This window comes from Falco biarmicus, chromosome 3 (genome assembly GCF_023638135.1).
Source record: "Falco biarmicus isolate bFalBia1 chromosome 3, bFalBia1.pri, whole genome shotgun sequence".
In the NCBI taxonomy this organism is placed as follows: domain Eukaryota; kingdom Metazoa; phylum Chordata; class Aves; order Falconiformes; family Falconidae; genus Falco; species Falco biarmicus.
The window spans coordinates 57042512-57058727 of record NC_079290.1 but is presented as its reverse complement, the minus strand read 5'-3'; the positions used below and the strand labels follow the sequence as shown (position 1 = coordinate 57058727).

The 16216-nt window shown below is 38.5% G+C and overlaps 1 protein-coding gene across 13 annotated transcripts in view; it reads left to right on the top strand.

Annotated features, from left to right (window-relative positions):
- The window catches only part of GREB1L (GREB1 like retinoic acid receptor coactivator), a 144617-nt gene that overhangs the window by 59970 nt on the left and 68431 nt on the right, over window positions 1–16216 (top strand). For all 13 annotated transcript variants that reach the window (XM_056330835.1, XM_056330834.1, XM_056330832.1 and 10 more), the window contains one exon: window positions 3533–3636. The gene's annotated coding sequence lies outside the window, so the exon portion shown is untranslated. The remainder of the gene's footprint in view (window positions 1–3532; window positions 3637–16216) is intronic.

Sequence of the window (16216 nt, the reverse complement as noted above, 5' to 3'; positions counted from 1 at the left end):
GTGCCTATTGTGATTTTTCCTAAACTTTACACTGAACAGAAGACATTTAGTTAATGGGCCTCCTATCTTGGTCTTTGTTTTACGACTCAAACTTCTTTGTCCATTAAACTCACATGCTGTCAATCTCGTATACTGTAATTATGGTGATTTTGTATACTGTTTGAAAACTGAACATAAGATGCTGTTTAAAGCTTTGCTGGGAGAGAAAGGAATTCTTTGCATCTCACTGCGGAGAAGGGATTCCCAGCATTTGTGGCGTCACTTTTGCAAGTATGTCACTGGGAGATGCTAATATGACCTTTCCTTTGTTAAGTAAGAGATTTGTGGCACCACCCAGGACCCCTCTTTCTTCAGCCAGTCCTGTTCCACTGACTGGATAGAGATTTTTGGCCATATTTCAAGTCAGCAGTTTTTGCTTTAGTCTTATTAGGCATAGAGTGCAGATCTTTGTTTAGAAACAGGCATCCTTCTGTAGATGGGTATGTGGGTGTTGGCTGGCAAATCTATCATTCTAATTTAAATTTTTTTCTAAATGGTGTGTGCTCAAATGTCAAGACACTGGGGAGCTGTTACTTGCAAATTACAGATTTATCAAGCAGCCGCTGTATTGAAGTAATCTTAGACTGATTGCAGTATGCATTCGTCAAGGGCACAGGCTTGCGCAATGATTCTGAATTCCTGTAGGATTTACTGAGCAACAGCTGGTCTGTAGGATGTGTAGATTTTAGCAAGGTAATGTTTGTGTTTTGGCAAAGGACTTGTGTGACATGTCGCTGAAACTGTTCCAAAGTGCCACCTTCCTCCATTCAAGTCTGTAGGGATCCCGAGACAGTTTTTGTGTGAAATTTCTCCACTCTCTCTGTGCCTCTTGTTTTTATCATTGGTAAATTCTACAAAATTCTTCCATGGGTATTAGGAAAAGACGAAGAAAATAAAAAGGCCATCAGCTTCACTAACTACAGCTGCAACAGAAGGAATACTCTTTTTTGGCCTTTAATTGTGTCAGATTGCCTTTCTCTGCAATTGTTGTTTTCTCTCTCTCTCTCTCTCTCTTTTTTTTTTCTTTTTTTTTTTTTTTTTTCCACTTGAGAGAGGTTTATGGTGCTGTGTCCATCAGGATAACTGTGTCTTGGGGTTGAGGTTGTATTTCTCCCTGAGTTCCTAGAGGTGATGTTATCTTTTGTTCACTCCACAGTATGGTCATTCCTGAGAGCATCTGTCACTTTAGGCATTGTAAGATGGATGAGTCTCAAGTGAACTGCTGGTTGAAGCAAATGGTGAAAATAAAAAAAGACAAGGGGGTTGGGGTCTTCAGAGGGGACAAACAACAAGGAAGCACTGTTAGAAATCAAAAGTAAGCCAGGCAGTAGTGGAAGAAAGAGCCAAGATGGATCACATGTTAGTAGATCCCACAGGTCTTGAAAATGAAGCTTGGTGGCTGAATGAATTCTGAAGAGATCTTCTGCATCTTGATGAAAATGCCACTGATACATATCCTACTTCATTTGCAAATAAGGGAGGATCAGGAGAGGATTTGAACATCAGACAAAGAAATGGTTTTTTTTCTCACATTGTGTTATAAGATTAGGGCAAATTAATGCTGCCAATAATCACAGAAAAGGTTAGTGATCTTTTGTGTATCTTAAATATTGTGTGAGAATCTGTCAGTACTCAGTGGGTGCATAGCAGTATAAAACCAAAACTGCATATCAGCAGTTCAGGTTTTGGAAAAAAAAGTAAACTTAAAATTTGTAGCCATTTGTATTTCAGGAGGTACTTGATGCTTTTAAAAAAGGGAAGATTCACTACAGTATCTCTGATTTAGCTAAACAGAGTTAGACATTTTAAGAGAAAGAAAGTGATGTTAAAAACCCACACATAAACTCCAAGAAAACTCCCCCCAAGCCACTGACAAGCAAATCCATCCCCACCCTGAGCTGAGCAAAGGTCTGTGTTTGCAAAAGCAGCTGGAGCCCAGTGTGTGTCAAGGTTTGGGAAGGGTCCAGAAGGATCTTGGCTTGAAAAATTATTTTGTCACACTATTGGCCTTGGTCCATAAGGGGAAGCACTGGTTGAAAGGCAAAGAAATTAAGATGATTAGAAGCTTTAAAGCTTCACAAATGGTAGCGTATCTCTCTTCTCAATGGATGTAAATAATAGATGAAAGACCGAGAGTGACAACAAAGGATCAGGGCGTTTAAGAGAATGTGTGCAGCCTGAATAGAGGTCTGTGGCCTAGGGCCAAAGGTCTTAGCTTTGAGTGTAATTAGAAGAAAATACAAAAATGTCATTACTAGCAGGTGAAATGTTCAGCACGTGTCCGAAAAATAGCAATTTCAGAGCCAGGAGCTGTTGGAATTGGATTACTGACATTCTACAATCACTGAAGTCTCTGCAGAGCCCTACAGTTTGGTCGGGAGCAGTGTGTGTTGACCCTGTTGGCACTCCGTGATGGATTCACTGTTAGCGTGGCAGGGATGCACAGCGCAGGGCAGCGTCAGTGGGCCCGGCAATAGAGTTGTTTAATGTCTTTTCTCAGAACACAACAATCCTACCCAAAACCTTTCCTGAGTGAGCAGTGAGGGTTATAGCTGCTCTCTTAAATGACAGATTTAAAAAAATGGGAGGAGTGGGAGGAAGCGTAAAGCTATGTTGCTTGTAATTTTGAAACCTGGGGTTTGAAATCTAGGTGTACAGCTGGAACAGTCACGTTTGTTCTGGTTTTGACAGTAGGCCCAAGGGTGTGGTCCCAGCTTTTAAACCTCAAATCCCATTTGTGAGCAACAGGGGAAATGCCTTTACATCTTTTGGCAAAATATTGTCCATTTCTATTGAGAAACCAGGCTAATAACTTGTGTAGCTAAGAAAGTCTTGTCAAAGTCCAGTTAATGATAACTTAATTTAAAGCTCTTCCTGATGTTAATTGCTCTTCTGTATGGCCCTAGGCATTTTAAGAGTTACTCTTCTGCCTGCTGCTTGCTACACCATTGTTGCCATTCTTTGGGGTGTTTCAGGTGTATTCTTTTTTTCTATTAGACATATTTTCACTTAAATACCTTTACAGGATGTCAGATAGGAGAGCAACCAGCTAATTCTGTTTTAATTTTGAACGTTGATCTGCAGTTTAGCACAGGTAACTGGTCACCCATTTAGTTTGTTTCTTTTTAAACCAATAGTAAAATAATTACTTCTACATTATCATCTAATGTTTATGTTTCTGTGACAGTTAATGTTCTCATACTGATGTGCTAAGTTCCTGATATTTTATATAGTGACTTCGGTGCCAAAAACATGCAGATTCTATGACAAACTTGTACTTGACTGCTGCTAGAATGAGGGGAAGCTGCCATGCAACTTCAACTGAATATTCCTATTAACAAAAAAATGATTTTTTGAATGGTCAGCCCTCCTTTCCCCACCCCAGTCTAGTTTTTGCCCTAGACCAGATTTAGATAGGCAAGTTTTGCTTGTTTATTGTAAACTATATGCTGGCATGAGTAAATCTAATTTTTTTTTCTCCCTTATTTTTCAGGTATTCAGGAGTTTTAAACAACTTTGCAGCAAGGCTTCACAAACTCTTAGCTGCATCTTTTAATCATGACTGCATTTCAAATAGGTTAAAAGGAATCTGAGAAGGTACTGTACTTGCCTTTCCTAATAGACAATACATTGTATTTTTATATTCAGCATCTGTGTTTTGATTTCCATTGACTGTGTTTTAGGAACAGTGTGGACTGTAAATTATTTTTGCTTCAGGCATGTACAGTTCTAAGTTCTTCAAAAATCTTGAAATCCAGTTCATATAATTAAACAGCCTTCACCAAAGAGGGCTGATTTGTGCTTCCATTTTTTTCTCATATAGTCACAGTGGGGTCAGCTTCATTATTTAATGACAGTTCTTTTGAAGCTATTACAATTTTTTTCTGTTGTTTTACTTAGAAGCACTGCAAATACCTAAGCAACTAGCTAAATGTATGTTTTATGCGCTTGGAGGGTGGATGTCTGTTTGTTTGTTTGTCCTCTCAAAGGATTTAAAACAAATGGGAAGAAGAATGCAGATCTTTGTAATGATTGGGAGAGATTTGTGTTTCCAAGAGAGATTCTCACACATCTTTTTTGCTGGTATACAATATTGGACTCGCATAGTTTCTTGATGCATTTAAATAGCCAGCATACCCAGAAGGCCGAAGATCTATTCCTGCTTTATGACCTGTTGTATCCCTGGGGCAAGGGCAGCACTGAGCAGAGCAAGGGGGTCATGGCCATAGCCCAGGTTCTGAGTGGCATTTGTGGGTTCCCAAAACCTGCCTGCAGGAACATTTTGCTTGGCAACATCTGGAACATGGTAGAAGTCTGTAAGAGGGGGGAACCTCTAGGATTTTGCTTCCCCAGGTGCTAGGAGGAAGCAACATTAGCCTTTTTGATGGGGGGAGGCAGATTCTGTGGCCCTGAAGTTAGGCTAAACAATTGCAGAGGTCAAAGGACAGCTGAGTGCGGTCAATGAGACACCCTGGGGTGTATTTTGTTACTTAGTAAAAGGACCAGCATCCTAAAACCCTAAAGGATTCTCTTGAAAATCTGTGTTGTGAAAAGGTTTTATGAGTCTGATGGCAAAAAGTGCTGATTTAGCTAAGGAATGCTAGCTTTTGTCTAAATGAAAGGCTAATCCTTACCAAATGTTGGCAGCTATTATAGTGCAGTCAATGCAGGTCTGAAAGGACAGTTAGAGTAGAAGTGTACTTTGGGATCCGAAATGTTTATCATTTTAATGGTTCTGTAACTGAAAAGATTTCTGAACTTTCACCTTTGATCCTAAAATGTATACCATGAGGAAAATATTTGGAAAAGTAAAAACCTTCACTTACAAATTAAAAGACCTTGTTCCTTAGGGAGCTCTGCCTGCCCGGTTATTCTATATCCTCTGACAAATTCATTTTAGATTATCAGGATACTGCCTAGTTTAAACTATAAATTCTTTAATCTGCTAACACTTATTAATTGGTTGGAAAAAAAGTGGTTTTTTTTCTGGTCTTGAGCAATTTCTGCTGCTCTTTTTTTAATGCTCACAAAAAAAAATTAAGAATAGTTTTTGATTAATTCATTCCTATAATTTGTTTAGCATTATCTTTCTTTAAAGCGACAGCTTATTAACACTTAACATTTGTCATAGAAACAGATAAGAAATCAATGTCAGAGCCAAGACCTTGTAAATAACCTGAAAGGAAATGTAATAATGGCTGTCTTCACCAGAGAGGTGGTGGGGGAAGGACTGGGCATGTGGCAGAAAAGGTTCAGTGCTTTTTGTTTTTCTTTGGAAGGGGGGGGGGGGTTGCTGGAAGACGGGGCCTCTGACTCTTTGGCCCTACTGTCTTCCGCAAACAGTCATTGTTGTGTTAGGAAGAAAAGGATACTCAGGAGCCAGCAGTGATGGCATTTTTGTAGTGACTAATGTGGTGTTTCATCATGATCTTTAAAAGAATATGATGAGTGAAAAAAAAAAAGGCATGATTTTCAAGGAGAAAAAATGAGCAAAGAAGTTGAAAAGTAATTTTTTTATTATTATTAAAGAAATGTGCTTGCAAAATGTAGCTGTCTGAAAGAGCTTAATTTTTAAACTCTTCAGAAGTACTCTATACAGATGCTTAGCATTGATTTATGTCAAGGTTAAGGCACCTTTAAACAAATAAAGTTGGGAATGGATAAACCTACTAAAATACAAATCGCCTATTAAACACAAAAGATGTTTGTATAGCATTCAGGCTGCTACAAAACTGACACATGTCTTGAAATTCTCCTGATAACCCTTTCTAAACTCATCAGAAAATGGTAGCATGTGTGTTTGAGGGGTACACAAGGGAGCGGCCAGATAGGATAGAGATGGAAGGTCAGGCCTTAACTTTGACTTTCTAGGCTTCAGTTTCATGCTTTTGCAATAAGGCAATAACAAATGAATAAAGGATTAAGGTGATTTATTTATCAATGAGATTGGACTGGCTTTTGCTGTAGGAACTCAATGAGATGTCTGTTGGAGTGTATTATCAGCTTCATCCCTATAAACAATGAATATCACATTTTACATATACATCTATATGGAATTAAGGGCTATATAAAAGAAACTATAATAAAACTGCTTAGAGAAATACGTATTTAAGCTACAATGCTTAGTTTTGTTTGTAACCCTAGAATTTAATTACTCAAAGTATGTAAAATTGACATTACAGATTATTAAGATTTTTTTCTCACCTACTGGAGAAAATTCTTCTGTATCTATAGTGTTTATTTATCAAGTGGTTGTTTTTTTCAAGTGGATTTTAGCTCCCAGTGAGAATTTTATACATAGTATTTATATTCTACTGTGGCAGCAGTCACAGAAAAATATTATGAGCTCTAGCTTCTTGACTTTCTTGAATATCAGTATTTACTGAATTTTTATATGCATGCCTTCAAGAATGCATAGAGCCTGTGAATTTTCTGTGTTATTAACTCATTAAATTGTGATAGCAGCTTTGGGAATAAAGACTGCCTTTGCCTAGCATGTTTATGTTGCAAGTAAATTAAATCCAGCCTGTAAACATTTCCTTCTAGGAGAAAAACAAGTAGAGAAGTACATCTAGTATCTCTAACAAATAATGTATTTTATTATCTTTTTTTTTTTCCATAAGACATAAATGCCCCATACACAATTTGTCGTAGTAGATGATGAGTTGCATCACAAAACAAACATAAGCATTAGAAATAGAAATTGTTTTCTTCTCCTATTAAGTGTTCACAGTATGTAATTTTGAATTTTTGCATTTCTGTTTTAAGTAAAGATAGAGGTTTTTCTTTGCTAGACCTAAACAGCATTATAAAAATGCTATTTGCAGACATTTATCCCACAACCACCTATTGGGATTTCTAATTATCTAGAAAAGGTAGCTTGGATGTCAAAGAAACTCTTCCTTTTAGATATAGCCCTTGATGTGATGTTAAAGTTTTGTTCTGTTGATTGCCTGTTTGTTGCAAATTTCATCTTAACTGAAATCTGGGATGTTGCAGAAGGCCCAGTAGTGATGTGCATCTTTGATCTCAAACAAGGGTTGCCTCTGGTCATTGCAGAGATTCTGGACGTTGCTTTGTTTATTTTACAGAAGAATTTGTGGTATTCTGGGGAGGGGAGAAAGTAGAGTCAGCTTTGACACATGACAAACACATGTTGAGTAAAAGGAAAAGGAAGAACTCTACAAAGCAAGTCTGCATTTTGAAGTTCATTTCCACAAAAACTAAATAAGAGAAACTTATTTTGTTTTTAAACAGAAATTATATGAGTAGTTTAGACAGTTTCTCAGTAGCAGAGAAGTTGCAGAAAATGTCCAAATGATATTAAACTTGACATTACTTGTGGTTTTAAGCTGATTGCTACGGTTTTGACCTATGCATGGTTTTCTTTTCCATTCAATGCATTGCATTTTGCATAGAACCGGCCATGAAAGCAGCTGGCTTTGCTGGGGTTTTTGTCTCCACATCACAGGCTAAAAGTGACTACAGAAGAACAATGTTAGATATGCCCCTATCTAGAGACTTCATGGGAGATTCAGATAAGAAAAGATTTGTTTGTTCCTTTCTGAAACATATTCCCAGTTCAAAAAAGCAGAAATGTGATCATTTTGACCTATTTGGAAATGGTATTTTTGGAAGAGCTGTGCAGGAATGTGCTCTGAATAGACTTGATAAACATTTTGATAAAACCTCTCTGCAAAGAAGAGGGACTTGTTTCCATCTTTGAGGTTCCTTTTAGGGGCTGATGGTTTTCAAGCCTCATAAAAACAAGGAGAACTCTCTTTCAGACTTGCCTTGTTTTCAGGCAAGGCTCTAGGATGAAAACCAGTCATTTTCTTGGAGGAGGTGAGGAACCCAACAACCCACTTAACCTTCTCCTATCCAGGTGTATTAGTGCATGAAAATTTGATTACTTAAGACTTTCTTTATTACACCTTGATTTAATTTTACTTTTTAATTTATGTTAGGGATTTGAAGAACTGTCACGCTACATCTGCATGCCCCAGGCGGGGAAAAGGATTGCTTACAGCAAAAGAAAGGTTTAAGTTTACAAAGTCCTAGTCCAGTGCTTCATTTTTAGTTTGTTGTAACTGTCACAAACCAGAACATGCACCAGATAAGATTAATACTGTGGAAAAAGAAAATACTGAGTGGATGTTCCTGAAGAACTGGGTCATGTATGTTTGGAAAGTTTTAAGAGCTGATGTAATCTGTATTACCATTATGCCTATTATTCAGAAAGATATTTTTTTAGTAGTGTCAGTTAGTACGTGTTGTTAGAATTAAGAATTTTCAGGGCAAGTAATGTCTCTACAAGATGAAGAGCAATTAGTTTATATTGCTGGGCAATAAAAGATTTCTTTGTCTCTCTTATTTAGAAGGAAGGAAAAGAGCGTGGGGAAAGAACACTTTTACTGCAGATGTAAATATCTAAATGATTTTTATTAAGGATTTTCCTGTTTAATGGTTGTACTATACTATCTGATGTTGAGATGTGTCAGACTTGGTACATTTCAGCTTACATTTTCTGTACATAGTAGTGAATTTTTATGCTGCTTTTCTATCAAATAGTGTTATCTTGGTTAGCAGTCTTAAATGTCAGTGTGTATGCCTAAGTTCCTATATAAATGGTAGCATATAATATATAAATAGTATAAGCTATGAAGTTTAAAACGTAGATTTTTGCAGCCTAGTGGCGTAAGGGTTTACAATAATTTACAAACGTGGTTTGCTAAGCCATAGTGTATAGTCCTACACCATGGTCCTATTGAAGACAAGAAAGCATCAGCAGGCAGGTGAGTATGTACTTACAGTATTGAGGCCTGAAAGCAGATCATGAGAAGTGATGTAGAGAGGATGTGCAAGAAAAAAATTAGTAAGTATTACAAACAAGTTGAGGGAACTCAATGGTTGGAAAAATCATTAATTTAATTAGCTTCATATGGTGGTCTTTGTTAGTCCAGTTGTGTTGAAGAGTTGATAACAAACTTTACTGATAAGACCTTCAAAGGATGCTTGGGATTGTAGGTGAAATGCTCAGCTTCTACGTAACCAGACCACCTATGCTTAATGCATCATCCTTTTCATTTTCATGAGCAGTGCAAGTTGAGATGCCATTATTAATGCTCCTTTTTATGTCATTATATGGCTCTTGAAGAACTGGTAACTTTACCTTTCACCTTCTCAGGTGAAAAAAAGCAACCTCTCAGGGGGGGAAAAATACATAATTCATAAAAGTGAGAAATTAGTGATAGTTACCAGCTTTAAAATTGTTGCCAAATACAGACTTGTGTTTCATATTTGGAATGATGTGACAAGTCTGTTCACTGAGCTTCCCAGTCAAGGAAATTAAAGAAGTCCACATAAAGTTTGTTAAAAATGTTGTAATATTAGACAGCATTTCATTGAAATAAACATCAAATCTCCATTAAAAAAAAAATCTTTTAGGTTTGGGAACAGGTACTGATTTTGAATACATGGTTTGAGTAACAAATTTGGACTTGGAAAAACATTTCAGTAAGCAGCAAAATGCTACATGCAATTACAGTTATTTAAGTAGTTATTACATTGATTACTTAGATACTACATTAGTTGTATCTGCTGTGTCAGCTAATTATCAGTGGTAGCTGAAAGGATTTAAGCATGTAACTTGCCTGACTGTGCTAACATGCTAAGTTGTTAGGAGAATAAATTGTAATTCATGTCTGCAACTAATTAAAAATCAGAATTACACAGCAAAAATATGCCTTGATTCTACAGCTCAGCTTAAGCACCATTACTGATTTTGTTGTATTGCACTGTCATTAATAATGTAGTTAATAGTCCTATTTATTTAGGGCAGGGAACATAAATGGGGAAAGCTATGTATAAGGATGCTTGTTTTAAGGAAGCAAGCTGAGATTTTTGAAAGTGCTCGTTAGTGATTTATTTGTGCTGCCTCTGCAATGAGTGTGTAAGCGTCCAAGTGTGAGCACATACTCCTTTTAAAATAATGAAGTCTTTTAACGTTACACCTTTTTTTTTTCCACCTGAAGGTTTTTCTGTTGAAAGAAAAATGTGCCTCTTCTGTTGAAGATGTACAGTAATGTTCCATTTCCTATGCAGATTGTGAAAGATCCCAGTAGCATAAAAGCATTTACTCCATCTTCTACAAATTAATTGTAAAAACCCTAGAAAACCTTCTCAGTAACTTATCTCCTAATTTCATAACATCATTACAGAGGGCTCTAAAAACATTACTGTCAGAATAGGTTAAATTGACATAACTAACTCCTGAAAGCTTCTATATCATTAAGGATATAGGCCTACTTATGTAAGGTTTGCACTCCACTATATAATCTTCTCATTCTTGCTTATCTGCTACTGAGCATCTCTTTTTGTATGACTGAAAACTGAATCTTTATTAACTCTTATACTCTTTTATAGCCTTTATGGTCAAGTTTGTTGGTATCTGACTTCCTGTCATTGTCCACAACCCTGTATCATTGATCTTTCCACGAAACCCCAGAGAAGACTAAAAAGGTTATATATATATTTACTATTAGAAACACAAAATACAGTTTATTTCTGGTTTCTAATTAAGTTCCTTTTTCCACAGTAGGAAGGCAGAGGAGGAATAATTAGGGAAATGATGTATTTGCAAAAGCTTGGGGAGGAGGGCAGGGTTGTGTGAACAGATGTGTGTGGGTGAATGAGAGTGGAAGAGAGAGAGTAAAAGTGTATGGGTGCATGCAACTGGTGACAGAACATACAGTGCCTATTTGTATATGAGTGTTTGCGTGCATAAGGTGGTCTTTGCCCATGAAAGTGAGCTGTGCATTTACAACAGTTGTCAAAAGACGTTCCTTGTTTCCAAGTACTCCACCAAATCGTACCAGCTATAGCTGTGCTCCATTAATGTTCCGGTCTCTTTACAGTACTTTTTCATGTAATTTTCTGTATTCAGGTAGGCATATATTGCTTTAAATGCTTCTAGCTCAGCATTATTTATTCACAGAAACTAGTTCTCCATAATTTTTGCATATTGTATTGTCACTGTAGTGAAGTCAGATGTTTTCTTTCATCTGTCTGTTGCATCTGTTTACTGAGGAAATGACATCAAATGAAGTTTGGCACATGCTTAATCCTTAAATCATCTCAGTCTTCACTAGAGGAATGTGGTGAGCATCCCCACAGCACTGACTGCGATGGCTTTCCTCTTCCTGTGCCTTAAAGAGTTCAGCCCACCTGGAATGCAGCATTTCTTTTCTGAGTGGGAGCCATAACCTGGAGAAAGACAAAGCCAGTGCAAGGTCTGTACAGTCCTTGTCACAAAGCTTCACATGCAGAAATCGTGCAAAATGACTTCAGCTCCAGTTTGGTGATAAGAACTGACTGTTGTTGGGTTTATGTAGTTTGATTCTAACTCTACAATAGTGTTTTTTAAATTCAGACTTACAAAAGATAGATTGCTTCTAAAGATTCTGGTAGACTTCTATCAGAATATTTGAAAGATGAAGGAGAATGTGAGATGTTAGGTAATAAACACAAGTGCTGTACTTGTAACTTAAAACTACTGAATTACCATTTTGTAAAACTTGACCGGAGCTTAACTTGCAGTGACTTCTGTAACATTGCACCTCATAATATATTCTATGCTTGACTGCAGTTTTAAACTCCTCTTCAGGTGTACAGCTCAGTAAATAATACTGTTAAAAAGAACTGAAGAGACATTTCCAGTTTTAAGTAAAAGAGATGAGATAGAGTTTCAGTTTCTTGGTGGTTTTCCTTTTTCAGCCTCAGTGTTGCCTCACTGCTGTTTGCACTGTGAAGCCGAAAACTTGCAGATCACTGAATTTTTAAAAATGCAATTCAGACTTAATTTTTTAGTATTTGGAGGGTGATTTGGAGTTGAAAGCTTTACACGTGTAAGTTCAATTTACTAACACCATCCTGAATTCAGGTGTGCATGTTACCTTTAGTATGTTCATTGTTTTGTGAACTGTGCCTGAAGACTGTGGGGATAGTCTTATGGTGGAAGGGATGGAGCAGTAAGGACATAGCAACCTCCATATTAGCACTACTTGTGATTTTCTTTCTGTTCCATGTTGTGGGGGAATAGCTGCCCTGGGCCAACATCCTGTATGTAGCTCTGTTGTGTATCCATTTATCTGTCTCTGTCCAAATCCCAGGTAATCTGATGCAATACTCCAAGTACAGATACTATTAACTGAGCAGTAAAGGAAGAACCTTGTCAGGAAAAAAGCAGGTGTTCTTGATCTTTCCCATTCCTCTGACACAGTAGTGGCAACATCAGACTGAAAGACTAGATTCTAAACGTGTGGATGGAGGCTATCAATATTTTTCTTCAAAAAAAAAAAAAAAGAAAAACAACGAAAGGAAACTCCACTGTAAGCACAATCAATACAAACTAATCATTTTTCCTGAAAGACTTTTGTGAATGAATTATCTATCACTTGCTGCATAAGATTGTAAACCCTTCTGCAGCTGAGTTTGGATATCCCTAACCAAGACAAAAGCAGAGTGAGAATCTCAGGATCTTGAAAGGACTGTGAAGAGGGAAAAAAAGATCTTACAAAGGTTATGAGAGGAAGGATCTGGTAATGAGACTACTCCACCTTGCAGTCTTGCATTGGCTCACACGTAAGTCTTTCCCGACTGAATAATGCAGTTAATGCTGGGTATATACTTTTGACTTCAAAGTCTACACTTTTAGTGTACGTATTTGTAATTGTCATTACCAACTGTCATCCTTTCTGCTGTATGCATTTTCATGATGCATCCTAATGATGCTTTAATGGGGGGAAAAAATACTACTCCCAGAAAGTCAATAAGAATGACGTAAATAATAGAAAATGGTAGTTGTACCTGAAACAAGTAGTTCCCAAACAATTCTACAGCATAAATAGATGCCTGGTCTCTCTTTGCCTAAGATAACCCTTTGAGATACAGAAACTGTGCTGGGCCTGGCAGTGCCTTTGTGAAGGAACTTGCTTTCTTTTCCTTTGAAGAGAAACTTTCCTGTGGGGTTAGGCCAGATCAGAAGCCAGATTATGTGTTTTGGAGAACACAATTACATCATTAGGTTAAACACAAAGTAAGGACTTGATAGAGCTGACTTAATGGAGGGTGTTTGCATCAGATTCATCATTCGCTATCAGGTAATTGTGAAATTGCTTTAAGCCATAACAACAACACTCACCCCCTCCCTCATCCTCTAGTTCGGTTCCTCTCCTTTAAAGTCTCTGGGGTCATGACCCACCTGGAGGCCAAATATGTGGTATCTGGTGTACTGAATGATCTGATTATATTTTTACTAGCAGAGCCTTCAACTCAATGTGCAGTTGTAGCTCCCAAGAGCTTTTGGGTAACAATACACTATCCATTTTTTTTTTTTTTTTTTTTTTTGGTATGTGAAGGACCATAGTCACCTATTTTTCTGACTAAAAGTGGGTAGTATTTACTATACTTACACGCTGCAAGTCTGCTGGACCTGGGCTTTGGTTCTTCTTGAACATCCAGTGTCATGTTTCTGCACAGATCTTTTGAAACCTGGATGACTGCATGGGACAATTATTTGCTTGAATTGATGAGACTTTCTCTTGTAAGTTCACCTTCTGGGGTTGAAAGAGTGATCAGAATTTCCCTGGGACCTTCATCCCACAGTTAAGTGATGCAGTGCTAAAGTCAGTCACCAGTTTGCTTTCATTTCTGTCTGCTTTGATGGAAACACCCAGTAACTGTAGTTTTGCTTTCCATAATGAATGCCCGTATTTAATTTCTTATTAAAACCTATATCATTAATACTTCTTTACATGTGGTTAGGTTAGTGGAACTTCACGATTCCCTTGTTCCTGTGTCTTTGTAAGGACCCAGACTGAGATGTGAGGGCTGCCTTACTGCTCTGTTCTAAGGCGTCTCTCAGACTCCAGCAAATCTCACAGTTAATCCTCCAGTTCAGTGATGGGCTACTGCAAAGGCTTGTAGCAGGCTTAGGAAATTTGCTTTGAAGAAGCATAGCAGCAGTGGAGAAGTGTTGGGTGGAAATCACGGTGCCTTAGTATTTGGATCTTTGCAGAGGAGTGCTCTGAGAGTGATAGTGTAGAGGTACAAGTGATCTGAATGTTAGGAAATTCTCTTATTTCATGTTTTGCTACAGATTTAATTTTGTAATTATTGCATTTTAATTGTGTCTTCTAGTCTCTCTATAGAAAGTTTTAAGGACATAAAAGAAAAATTGTCTGTCTGAGTGGTGGCAAAATTGGGAAAGAGGGGCAGCCTGGAGAGTGGCTGTTATCAAACAGCCTTCTTGGTGGGGTGGGGTGGGGAGAAGAACATATAGCAGCAAATCTTACTGTATGTACGTACTCTGAATAATGCACATACTAACATCATGCAGAGTCCAATCCAAAACAGAGCTAAAAGGTTGCCAAGAGAAATAGACAACTTACAAAGTACACTGATATCTGATGGTGCAGTTAAAAGGAAAGTTGAGGGTTGAAATACTGTATTGAAATACTGTATTACAGATGTGCAAATTGCTGATCGCTGGGAATCTAGACAGCTCTGTGCAGAGCTAGCTGCAGCTAGTGTGCATGTAGATGTGGAAAGAATTATTTACCCCCACATCAAACCTCCTGCCCATTAGAAACCTCTCAGTGCACCCAAGGAAGCTCTGACATAGCTCAGTGCAGTATGGCTGGATATAGGACAGTAGGTGTGAGAGTAAGCACTGAGATATCGGTGTTGACAGGATAGCACAGAACCGTCTCTCCCACATCCCCCGAGCTCACTGTCACTACATCAGATATGCAGAATTTTAGGGAAAACTTGTTTAATTTCACTCGAGAAAGCAACAGGGTTTGGGTTTTTTGGTTGTTTTATTTTTACCAAATGGCCTCCATACAGGGATGTAGGACCAGCATACTATTTGCGTAACTTTTTTTTAGCAATGAGCATTTAGTTACTTGAAACCATCGGGTTTGGTCACACTTAAATGCAGATATGGCAAGTACGTGTCTTAATAACAGAAATGGTTTTTTCCTCTTTTCTCCTTCCCTTCAAATTCCACCGGTTTATTTCTCCGCCAGACTCTTTGCTGCCTCCTCAGCCCACCACCACACAGCTGAGCACGTTTGGAGCACGTTTGAAGCACGTTCTGCTCCTGCTGTCTCCCCTGCCGCTGCTGTGGTGCCAGCTGCCTCCCCTTTATGCTGGGAGGGGGAAAATGAAGCGCTTCCTAATTGCACCAGGCATTTAGGGGTAGAATCAAAAGCAGAAACACTAAGGCGGTAATTGAATGGGTGCCTCTGACTTTCAGACGGGCTGGATCAGGATGGCACAACCTGAACCAGACAGCAGCTCACTGTCGGAAGGTCTTGCCAGCTCCTCTCCCCTGCAGAGGGAGAGCCTCCTGCTGTCTGGCCTCTGCCTGCCCCCCCCCCCCCCAGCTCCCTTGAACTCCACATGAGGCCCAGCTGCCCTAATGGCCTCGGGCATCGTTAGGAAATTAGCTGCCCAGTTCTGGCTCCCTGGTGCTGGTCCCCGGGGCTCACAGCTTCCCCCGCCATGGCCCAGCAGGGCCCCATCAGTCCGCTCTGCTCTCTGATACCTCCCTCCGCCTGCCCTGTCCTACACGAGCATGTCCCCGACAAGCCTTCTTCCTGCTCCGCTTCCATGCGGCAGAGACCAGTGCTCACACAAGCTGTGGTTCCTAAGCTTTCCTTTACTTGGCTTTTTCAGTTGCAGCCTCGTTTTCTCTTGGCAAGCTAGAAATGTCCACCGGTAATATAACCAACTTGCTCAGATAAATCCGTGAAATTGCCATCTACAGGCAAGTCTCTTTGTCTAGATGCCAGGGAGGCAAATTAAATAACCTTGGCTCTCCAGCATTTTTGCTGTGTGCATACTGTATTTTATTAATAGTTCCCCATCAAAACGAAAATAGTTGGCATAGACGGTATACAACATACAGATTGTAGAAAACGTGGAGGATGAACAGACTTCATGCAGGTGAGTGCTGTGGGAATTGCAAATTTAGTGATTCTTAAAAATGGATTAATTTTTATTATGGTGTTTTAACTAAAATATTTTCAGTTTAGTACATTCCTGAAATCCTACCTTAAGCTCATTGTACCTGACATAAAATTCCGTAGAACAGAAATGAAATTTTATTACA